Source organism: Uloborus diversus, chromosome 8, assembly GCF_026930045.1.
Source record: "Uloborus diversus isolate 005 chromosome 8, Udiv.v.3.1, whole genome shotgun sequence".
NCBI lineage: Eukaryota > Metazoa > Arthropoda > Arachnida > Araneae > Uloboridae > Uloborus > Uloborus diversus.
In genome coordinates this window covers 102166605-102178265 of record NC_072738.1, presented here as the reverse complement: position 1 = coordinate 102178265, position 11661 = coordinate 102166605, and the positions used below count along the sequence as shown (strand labels likewise).

The following is an 11661-nucleotide window of genomic DNA, read 5'->3' as shown; positions in this document are numbered from 1 at the left end:
AATAAGGGGTAAGCGGCTCACCCTCCTTTTATTTAAATTTAAATCAAGCATTTTTTTTAAAAAAGGGGTACGGAAGTTTTACATGACAAAGTATGTAAATTTTTAGTGTGAATTATTTTTTTTTGTGAAAGCATCTACACGTATTTATGAGATATTTACTGTTTTTTAAATCTGTATGACAGAATTTTTTAAACAAAAAAACAAAACAATTACATTTGTGAAATTTATTGAAAACCTATAGGTACATATTTTACTTTTAACATATAAAAGTATGTTGAATAAACGTAATGCAATTGATTAAGGTCAATTTCGGTAAATTAGCCAAAACTATAAACTGAAAAAGAAATTGGAAACACAAAATGGCTGCGTCTGTTTAAAGGTGCTAAGAAAGAGCTATCATCATATGGACTTCATTCTCAATAATAATTCCAACATCCTCTGCGCCAGGGCAATCAAAACTCACCATTTCTATTCGTTCTTGCAACATTTTTTTTTTTTTTTGAATTTGTATCATCAACTTCCAACATTAATACCTATATCATACTTTATAGTTTACTTCGATGTAAGTTTCGCGAATACATAATCACAATCTTCAACAGTTTTTGCAGCTGAACTATCAAGACCTACTAGGTGAGGTCATCATAGTTGTCTTGTATTTCACTAATACAAATAATTAATCAGCGTTGCTTTTGATTTTGAAATCCTCATTATTATAGGGGACTCACTTACCCCTTACAGCAAAAAATTACGGCGTAAGTGGGACCCTTCCTCTTAAACACTTATTAATAATATTTCATAGAAAAATTATTGTTGCAGTATGAAATTTGAGTTAAACTATACATGAAAAATTTAGAATCATAAAAAAATAATAAAAACTAACTTAGAAACAGTTTTTTGAAAAATGTTGCTTGAATTCTAACAAAATATTTTTCAGATTTCTTTTTTCTTCTTTTTTTTTTTTTTTTTTTTGACTAAGTTTTCTGTCTTAAAAAAATCTTTCCAAGAAACCCAAATATATGCAAAACCAATTACTGTGATGAAATTTAACATAATCAGTGTAAAAAAGTTTGAAAACTTTATCCATATTTCAGTTTTAAAGGGGGTGACCCACTTATCCCAGTGACCTACTAATCCCAACCAACCTTATTGTAGACAACAATTTAGGTTAACGTTTTAGTTTCAAAAAGTAGCGACTTGACCATAATTACCCGAATATACACCCCCTTAACTATTTGTGTATTACATTAGAAAACGAGTTTTGGACGATGCATTTGTTTTAGATATTAAATTCAATGCATTTTTAACTATTTCGTATTTCAGAATTATTGGTTTTACAGGAAAGGATTTCAGTTTCAGATTTTTTGACAGACATAAAAGATTAATTAATCATTCATCAATTAGAGATTAGAGGGATATTTAGAGCTGCGTTATAATTTTTATATTTAAAATATTTTCTTTTTCCAAAATGCATTGGCATGTCAAAGGAGCTACTGAACTCAAAGTAACTTCGAGATCTGAAATTAAAACGTACAATGATCGAAAATTAAATATTTACACATTGTTTTTTTTCATAAATTAAAAGTCAAACGTATATTTTTCCATATCATATTTGTACGCAAAATTTCACTCCCAGTCATGGACGGATCCAGAAATTGTTCAATATATAATTTATACATGCTTGGACGGTGATATGCCACCTCATATTCATCTGAAACTATTCTAAAATATAGAGATTTGTCCAAAGAGGTCTCCCCTAACCTAATCCTTTCCTTTGCCGTTGAAAGAATGATTCTAAAATTGCGCTTTTGAATTTCGAATTCGTAGTAATTTAGAGGCAAAGTTTCAAAACTATCTCTCCCTAACATGATCGAAAGTCGTCTAAAATTGCCATTTTTTGTTAACTTCAGTTTCGAAAAATTACCGGAGGAAAGTCACTGAGCGCATCTCTTCCATTAACCCTACCTGAAATGTTTTCAATACGACTTACGTTTTGCAAAATAACCGAGGGGAAGGCCTCAAAACGCGTCTTCCTAACATCACCAAAGATCGTCTGAAACAGCCCTTTTGAAACTTCAATGCCAAAAAGTTTCCGAGAGGGATTCGGACCCCATTCCTTTCCTTTATGTCGTCAAAGATTGCCTACACTTGCGTTTTAGAACTTCAATTTGGAAAAATTGCCTATACAGGATCCCTCATGGGAGGCACCAGTCCTTGCTCCAGGTGCTAGTTTTATTTTCCCCCATTTAACGCCACTGCATAAAGGCGCTCAAAACACATTTGCACGACGGCGCCGATCAGGCTTGCCGCGGGCCTGCCTCCAAGCCTTTCCATTCCATTGCAGATCACAATTTAATCTGTTTTAAGTTTTGACCAAATGAGAGAATGAGAGGGCTACAGTCTCCTAGCCCCCCCCCCATCTATTAATATGCCACTATGTATTGTAGTTATATTTAAATGTAATGTATATTTAAATTCGCAAATGTATTGCAGTATTGTAAGTCTCGAAAATTTTGATTTTATCTAGTGTAAGTTCGGACCTCAAGGGGAGGGGGGGATAGAGCCCCCTTAGCCCCCCCTGGATCCGCCACTGTGTACCATCATAACATAAAATACATAATTTTGAAATATTTAACCCATATGACGATGTTACTTCTTAAGGCAAACAATTATTCTCCATCAGTTTTTTCATTTCTGAAAATATAGGCAAATGATTTGCTAAGTTATCTAAATTGAATTTACCCATTTTTTATTATTCTGAGTGAAAATTTTCGGGGTGCAACCGCCCCCTTTCACCTCGCCCGCTATTTGCCGCCCCTGAACTAACATCCTGGTGCCATAATCATTTCAAAAGTTCCATTAAAACATTAAAAATCTGCCAAAAGATTGATTCGGCAATTAAAAACCATTAAAAGTTCCATTAAAAAGTGTTGAAAACATGAAAATTCATATATATGTTTTTCTCAAATTTTCAGTATGATTTATAGTTGAATTTCGGACACTGAGCGAACACGAGCATTAAATAAAAAAACTCCATTATCTATTGTTAATCAACGTTATGACCTCAACCGAAATATTTTCTTTCTCCCAAAGAAAAATATTCCCGAGAAAACAAGGGATATCATCAGAAAATGCTCCTGATTTTCTGCAGTCACGCAAAGTTTATAACAATAGCAAGATTAACCATCAGACAGCTCGTAAAAAACAGAATAACAGATACTAAGGAATGAGACAAACAGATCTAAGGATTGATGCATTCCCAACTTTTACACCTGATGAAGATGCATTTCTAATGCGTCTCTAAAAAGTGTTTCCCCATTAAAACTTATTAACCTGAGACAAAAGATCGCCAGGAAGCCAAGTCTGGTAATGATTGGGAGGCTTGAATTATTCATACCCTCATGATGCTTCAAGGATCATAAAACCTAAATTATTCATTAACTATTCCTGTGGAAGCTTCGATGAGACTGAAGCACAAGAAATGACACGTTTCATTTTTGTTTCCTCCAGATTAAGATCCTACTAGGTTTAACATTGACTAGTAATAATACAAATTTGCACAGACTTATAGACAAATCTGTATTATTAGTCTGTGAGATTTAATGATACTGATTTGCAAGCAGTTTGAAGTTTTTGCTATGCGGAGAATTAAATGATTAACCTTTGTAACTGAAGCATGAGATTCTAGTTCTCTTGTAAAACATCAAGTCCTTCGTATGCCTAAAGCGTGAGAAGAGATGTAAACAAGTGTAGGTTTAGAAAAGCTTTTCAATTGACGACTTAAAAAAGAAAGACGAATCATGAGATTACTAGATCACTTAAGTTAGGATAAGAGACGACGATGAATTAGGCAAGTTTTCATTAAAAACTCGTATTTTTGATTAAACGATTATTTATGAGGAATTCTTTATTAATTAAACATAATATCATTTATTTCCAGGAAAGCCTCGAAAATCTCAATTATTTTCAAAGTTTATCAAGGTGGTGTAGTGGTTACGACGCAAGTCTCATGCCCAAAGGCGCAGGTCAAACCTGGATCCTGTCGGTCGATTTTAACACTCCGTCGGGCGCAATATGTTGTAGAACACGATCGGGCGCATTGAGCCTGGGAAGCACACTTTGATCTACTGATCTTTTCTACGCATGTTTACATTTTCTTACGAAAAAATTGTCAACTACAAACACCAAAGAAGGGAAATAAAACAGTTTTTCATGATTTTCGAATGTAACATAAGTTTGAGAAAATGAATATACATTTTTCCATGAGCTATTGAGGAGGCGTGGCTAACTAAAGAATTCGAGGTGTGCCTAATAGATCAGTTGCGCCCGACGGAGTGTTAAAGATGCAGAAAATTGACAGCGTCCATGTCACATGATAATGCGGCATGCAAAAGATCCCTCGAGTAGTCGTTTGTCATGGAGTATCTCTTGGCAAACTTGAATTCCTAATGCAGTTTCGCATCGAATAGAGCCCTGGTGCCTCCATCTAATGGGGAAACTTGGCGTCAAAATCCTCGTGGCAACGGCATTCTACCGATAGTCCGATAGTGATGATATGTGAAAGAGTGGATACTATGCCGGGGGATCTCACGAGATCTGCAAAAGGCAGTGCCTCTATCGCTGCCCTATTAGAAAGAAAAATAAAAGCTCGTTAAAGTCAGTCTTCATATTTGTTCGTAAACTACATTAATACTCACTTTTATAATTAGTCATTTTTTGGTAATTATTATAAAGCTTATTCAACCGACTCATCAACGCCAGAGTAAGTGTAACAAAAGCTGTAAAAAATTCATTTTACATGAAAAGGTGTTTTTCGATTCAGTACACTCAAACCTGTTTTTGTGCTGTCTTTTTTTTTTTTTTTTTTCGCGATATATGAGAATTTCAATCAGATTGGGACTCGATTGACGAAATTATTTTCAAAACGAATGGGATGTAGTATCTTCAAGTGACGACATAGGTACCCCGATGGGAAGTCACTGTGACCTCCCAAAAAACCCCCGACTACTCGGCAAAACTATCATCTCTTGAATACACCACCAGCTCATCATATCTTGGTTTACACGTGATAATAGTTTTGGTTGCTTCGGTTATTTAGATTTATTTCAAAGATAAGCAATTCCTAGTTATTTTGTAATTTTTGGGGTTATTTTCGACGTGAGACTTTTTTTATGAGGTTCCTATCCACTGCATTAAAAAAATAATAATAACTCTGTTGCAAAAACAATTTTTATAGCTACTCGTGAAGTTCAGAACAATTTTTTATGCGATTTTTTTAATGCGGTCCCTACACACCTCATAAAAACAGGTTTGGGTGTATTTACGGTTACTGCTTGCGTTTATAACACAAAAAAAAAAAAAAAGAAACCGCGTCTTTTTTTTTTTAATTACGAGGCTTTTTAAACATGATGAATAAAAATAAAAAGTGATTTTTTGACTCTCTGATGCGGAGCGAAGAGTATTAAAACAAACAAATAAATAAATAATAAATAAAAAATTATCATTCAGCATTCAGCTCCTACCATTCATTTGAGTTTTGACGTCTTGAATTCAAATTGTTTTTTGCAATCGCAAATTGCTATAGGAAAATACTCGTTGTGTTTCTTATTTTTACTAATGGAATAATTGGAAATATAGGAGTCCTGTTATGTCTGTTGTAGTGATTTTCGAGATTAGGTAATACGAAACATATCCACGAAAAAAAAAGCAACGGTAGAAACCGGTAATCAAGATAACTATATTATGGTCAATTTTCATCCATACACTTACCATAAAGATTATATTTACCGTGTATATCGTCGTGATATTTTTATTTCTTTTTAATCTCAAATGATGGGAGTTAATAATCAAGAAATTTTGTATTTTGATGAAGTTTTGCAATTAAGTTAATCTACATATAGATGTTTTTCCTCATAAAACGTGATTTTACGCAAAAGAAAAAAAAAACCTTTTTTTTATCTGCTTGATGTCAGGCAGATAAAAAAGCCTGCCTTGAATGAACGCAGGCGATTTGTAACGATGACGGCGAAAATTAGTCTTTCTAAATAAATATTAAATATCCAACGAGCTAGATACTTATTCTCGTCATCGTGGTAATCTAAAAAATCGTAGGAACATCAAAAACGATCAGATGAGGTAAATAAGCAGTTCGTAATTGCTCAAAAATATGATTTAAAAAAAAAAAAAGAATTTAGCACCAATTAAATGGTTTATTCCGGTACGACATTTCTAAGTTAAAAGCAGTCAAAAGACTCTCTTTTAAATAGAAAGAAGAGTTTTTAAGCGTTAAAAATACAGTACGTTGGAAATTTATAAAACATTTCCGGAAAATCCATTACCTGACAAGCTTTAGTGTCGTAAGTTCAAGACTTTTTCTGCATTGTAAAAATAGTTCCACACTGGTAAAAAATCATGCGTATGTAGCACTTCAGCATATTGATTTTATCTATTAAAACATACTATTTCAGGAGCGGATACAGAAATAATTGTTTGAGGGGGCCCAAGAAATTGAAAAGCCCCCCCCCCACCTATTTTCAATGTTTTATAACAAAGTTTTCATGACCTTATTTTTAAATGTTTTCCCCCCCAGGATCCTTTAAGGTCAATTAATCTACTTTTAAGTAGATAAATATTATGCACTTTTCTACTTTGAATATGGAAGTGAAATATCTTCAACATTTCAAGCCAATTAAATATTAAACCCTATATAATTTCACCGAGATGCTGTAAAATGAGCATTTTTTATAAGTTGAAAAATAAATCCATACTATTTATCAAATAGCTTCCTGGTTCGAAATGACTTTTCTAATCATTTCTAATTTTAATCTAATCTATCTTTAATCTATTTTCTTTTAATGGTCTGCGCCATGAGTCTAAACCCTTGGGCCCAAAGGTCTGAGCCCTTGCTTAGTCAACAAAAAAGAAAAGTTTGTTAACATCCACTGCCTCTTAAAGCGAAAATTTCTTTTCTAATTGAAATTTGCTTAGGGAGAAAAATTGGGGAGGAAAAAAAGAAATAATGTTACAATGCTTTTTAAATACAGTATAACTTCGATTCAACGATACCCCATTTAACGATTTCCTCAATTTAATGATATACTTCTTTGGTCCGGATTTGAATGCTTGAAATATCTATTCTCCTCGATTTAACGATATCATTGATTTAACGATTACTTTTTCCAGTCCCTTGACAATCGTTAAATCGAGGTTATACCGTGCAGTATAACTTCGATTTAACGATACCCTATTTAACGATTTCCTCAATTTAAAGATACATTTCACTGGTCTGGATTTAACTGCATTGAGTATAAGCTCCTCGGTTTAACGACATCCTTGATTTAACGATACTTTTTTCCAGTCCCTTGACAATCGTTAAATCGGGGTTATACTGTAGCTAAAATCTGAATATTCTTTCTCACAATGACAACAAACACATGTAAGTTGAAATGACTTTCAGCCAAAAAATAAGTAACAATAACAGAGCAAACGACGACGTTGCAAGAGGGAGGGAGAGTCTGTCAGAAAATTTGTTCCAGATAATAACAGCCACAAAAAGGAAGTAAAATTATTCTAAAATGTCGACTCAAGAATAAATAAGAAGAACGGAACAAATGATATGCCAGGCGTTGTTAAAAGGGAGTGATCGTCTGTTGCAACAGTGCAGTGACCGGCAGTTATAGTGGCGAGTTCTAAAGGAAGCTATTTGGCCGCCTCAGGCTATTCCATCGTAGCCGAAGAAGCCCCTAGTAGCGTCTTCGCAGACGTTGATTCATTCGCATTTTGGAACGAGCAGCGTCGTGAGAAATTAAAAAATCGGTCGCGAGCTCCCGAAGCGTGTCTAGTTGTTTTATCTGTGTGTGTGATTTTTTAAAAATCGAAATTGCAGCCGATTTGTTTATAAAATGGTTGAAAGATTGAATGAAATACGTATCAATTATTTTTCATTTTAAACCACATTTGCCTGATGTTTATTTCCAGCTGTATGTAAATAGAGGAAATATTCGCTATTTTAGAAGTTCCAAATTGAGTAAGTGTTTTATTAATTTGTGTTAATTTTACATATTGATTATTCTTTCCTTGATCTGTACTGTTAAAGAATGTTTTCAATGACGATTATTTAAATCCCGCGCAATAAAAAAAAAAAAAAAAAAAAAAAAAAAAAAACCGCTACGAGCGTATCAAGTAACTTTTCTTTATTTTCTTTTAATTTTTAAAGCTTTGCAATAACACATACAATTTAAAAGTTAGTGGTAAAACCTGTACCAGAAAAATTGTTTAAAAAATCACTCTCGGGTACATTTTAGAAGTTATTTAATAACGATGTAAATTTAACCAAAATTTTTCAAAAAAAAAATTCTATACCTTTAATAAGAATTGAAAAGATTTAACTGCACAAACGAGACGGATAGAGGATGCAGAAATCGGATGTTTTTCTCTAGAAAAGAAGTGAGTTTCATCAGTTTGATCTTTCCCGTTAGTTTATTTCGAAAGCATCAACTGGATCTTCTATTACTGACCAATTTGATTTTATTTCTGGATTTGCAAGGCAGATATTGGAAAAAGATTTTAGATATTTTAAGGAAGTACCGAAAAATTCATGTGTGTCAATACATGATCTTCTATCCTGTATTTGCAAAGCTCAATTCGTTCGACTTTGGTTCCGTCCTGTTGCAAGTCCGATGCCGTTTCGCCGTATGATGGGTTCATGGCCTCTGCAACCTTACGCATAGAGAATACAGTTGAACTCTCTTAATACGATCACGTTTAATACGAAATCACGGCTAAAACGAACATTTTGTTCGTTAAGTTTGGTTTGCTATTTAATTGCATTAAAAATTTTCGCGTAAAATACGTACATTAAATTAAGAGTCTCGGCTGAGACGAACAAAAATTTGTGACCTCTTTACTAAAAATATTCGTGGTTGGATACCGTAATTTTCTTTTAGAAATTATTCACCATTTTGTTAGCTAGTAGAAGTCCCATTGTGCATAGAGAAGAAAATGATAAGAATTTCGCATAGAAAATGAAGCCCGCACATTTTGTTTACCGATGGACATTTCAATTCATCCGAAGATAAAACTGTTATTTTCCATTGTGCATTACAACCTGATCCGCAATTGTCGATCATCATCTTCCTTTTTCAGTATTTTTTGAAAACATTCATTTATAAGAAATGAGTGATATTTTTCTAAATGTACCAATAGCTAGATTTCAATATGTGTTTGTAATATTTTTTTAAATATAGGTAAGCATTTCTTCGCTTTTTCTCAGTATCATTCACTCACGGATGTTACGAATAACGGATAATACGGACAAATTCGTGGATTTTTAACCGTTCGTATTAACCGAGTCTAAAACAATTTTTAAGAGACTGTTCAATTTCAAACAATATAATGAAATGATCAAAAATGTTTCATTGATTGACTGCACTTTTCAATTATATCTAAATCGCACTTTCTTTCAGAAGGATTATGGTAACTATTTTATTTTTGAAGTTTTATATTTAGTTATATTTATACTTTTTGGTACTTTTTTTTTCCTCCGTAGCGAAGACGATTTTATTTCTGGCAGGTAGAAGGAAACCGTATTATTACGGTTATTACAAAATGTTCTAAAATCAGTAAGTTTTGGAATTAGAATTTGGATGAAATACGGAACAAAAATGATTTTCTCGGATTTTTTTTTTCTTTGTGTAAAGTGTACTGTTTATGTTTGTAGACATAGAAAAATGCTTTTCCACGGAAAATAGTAAAAAATTTCGTGATTTTTTTTTCTTTCTTTTTTTGAAAGCAATATGTGATTTTATTTGAATTTCGTATTACAATAATCAGGGGCGCCCCGATGGGAGGTCACGGGAGGTCACTATAACCTTCCAAAAAAAATTTCTTATTTGGCAAATTTTGTCTGACGATTCGGCAAAACTATCACCATTTGGCGAAATTAGGAGTTCTATTCGGCAAATTGAGGATTTCCACCTTCCCAAATACAGTGGCTCCCAAAAGTGTTCGTACACCTTGAAATTTTGTAGTAAAACCAAAATAACGCAAAACTGCATTCGAATATGAAGTCCAATTTTTTTTCACACCATTCCTATGCCATTCTGAAAAAAACCCAGTAGTTTTTTTTCAAAATATTGCCAGATTTTATTTTTGAAATTTGTCAAAAAACGAAGAGAAAGAGTAAAAATACGCTACAAAAGTCATCGTACACTGAAATATTTTCGAAAAAATCCTTGATAAAAGTTATCACATGTTCCTTAATATTGTGCTTATTACTTTAAAATGACTGGTATTCGAAAAGAACCACAAACACCATTCGAAAGTTGAATTTTTTCCCCACAGTAGCGGTAAATTGGTTTGAAATGTCTCAAAATTAGTAAATTTATTCCATTCTATAGTAAAGTGCTTGATAAAATGCTTTAAAGAAAGGAATCGGATCGAAAACAAGGTAAGAAAAGGTCAACTGGCAAAGTTAACAATGCGTGATCGGAGGTTTACAGTTAAAAAAAATTATGAAAAATACACATTTGAGTGCTGAAAAAGTTTCTGCAGAATTGAATGAAACATTTTACGTTTAATTTTCACCTAAAATTGTTCGCCAAATTCTCTGATTAACTGGATCAAATGGGACCTCTTCCCGCAGAAATTTTCTTGTTCGTGCGAAAAACTGTAAGCTTACGCTTTCCGTCGTAATATCAATAATAAATAAGCTCAAAACGTTTTGGAACAACGTCTTACTAACAGGTGAAAATTAATTGAATATTTTAGGTTAAATTGTATAATTGTAAATGGAAGAAAAAATGAGGAATTTAATCTTAGGAAAATAGTTGGATCAGTTAATCAGGACCGTGAAGGTGTTCTAGTGTGAGGGTGCATTACAGCATCAGGACTTGGAAATTTGGAATTTTTTGATGAAATAATGAATCATTCTGTTTATTTAAATATTTTAAAAAACAATTTTAAACTATTAGCCCAAAATTTGGTAATCGGAAACAACTTTGTTTTTTATCAAGATAACGACAAGAAGCACGCGTTTGCGTTTGGTGCCTCAAAAATTGTCCTTAAGCTTAGAAATATTTCCTCAATCGCCAGATTTCCACTTAATGGAACATATTTGGAGATATTTGGTAGCTGGATTACGAAAATACACCATTGAAACGAAAAGCGAACTAGAAACAGTAAGACTCGAAATGCAGCTGAACACTTACTCAGAAATTGCACAAAAAAAGAAAGAAAAAACAATGAAATCTATTCCCATACGTTTAAAAGCTGTTGCTGATACTGCATGATATTCTACTAAATAATAACTTTGTAAAAAATTAGATTATTTACTAATTGTTTGACATTTTTCCAAAGTTTACGAAGACTTTTGTGACATAAAACTTCCGGCACTTTTTGGTTTTTGATCTTTTAAAAATTGTTTTAATGTTTTATTAAAAATTTTCATATAGTTTTGTTAAGAATAGATCATAGATCTTATAATAAAATACCTATTCCGAAATATTAATTTTAACCAATGGATAATGGCCTATTTCATTGAAAGTTCTTGGTGTACGAACACTTTTGGGAGCCACTGTATGTAAGTTCGTGGCGCCTTTCATAACAATATTCAGTATTTTGTTGCATGTATTTTAGTAAATAGAATCGATCTATGTCATTTCCCAT

At 32.8% G+C, this 11661-nt stretch overlaps 1 protein-coding gene across 1 annotated transcript in view; it reads left to right on the top strand.

Moving 5' to 3' along the window:
* The first annotated feature begins 7801 nt into the window (after nt 1-7801).
* Nucleotides 7802-11661, top strand: part of LOC129228277 (NAD kinase-like) — a 137905-nt gene continuing 134045 nt past the window's right edge. Inside the window, exon 1 of the mRNA XM_054862946.1 lies at nt 7802-8023. The gene's annotated coding sequence lies outside the window, so the exon portion shown is untranslated. The remainder of the gene's footprint in view (nt 8024-11661) is intronic.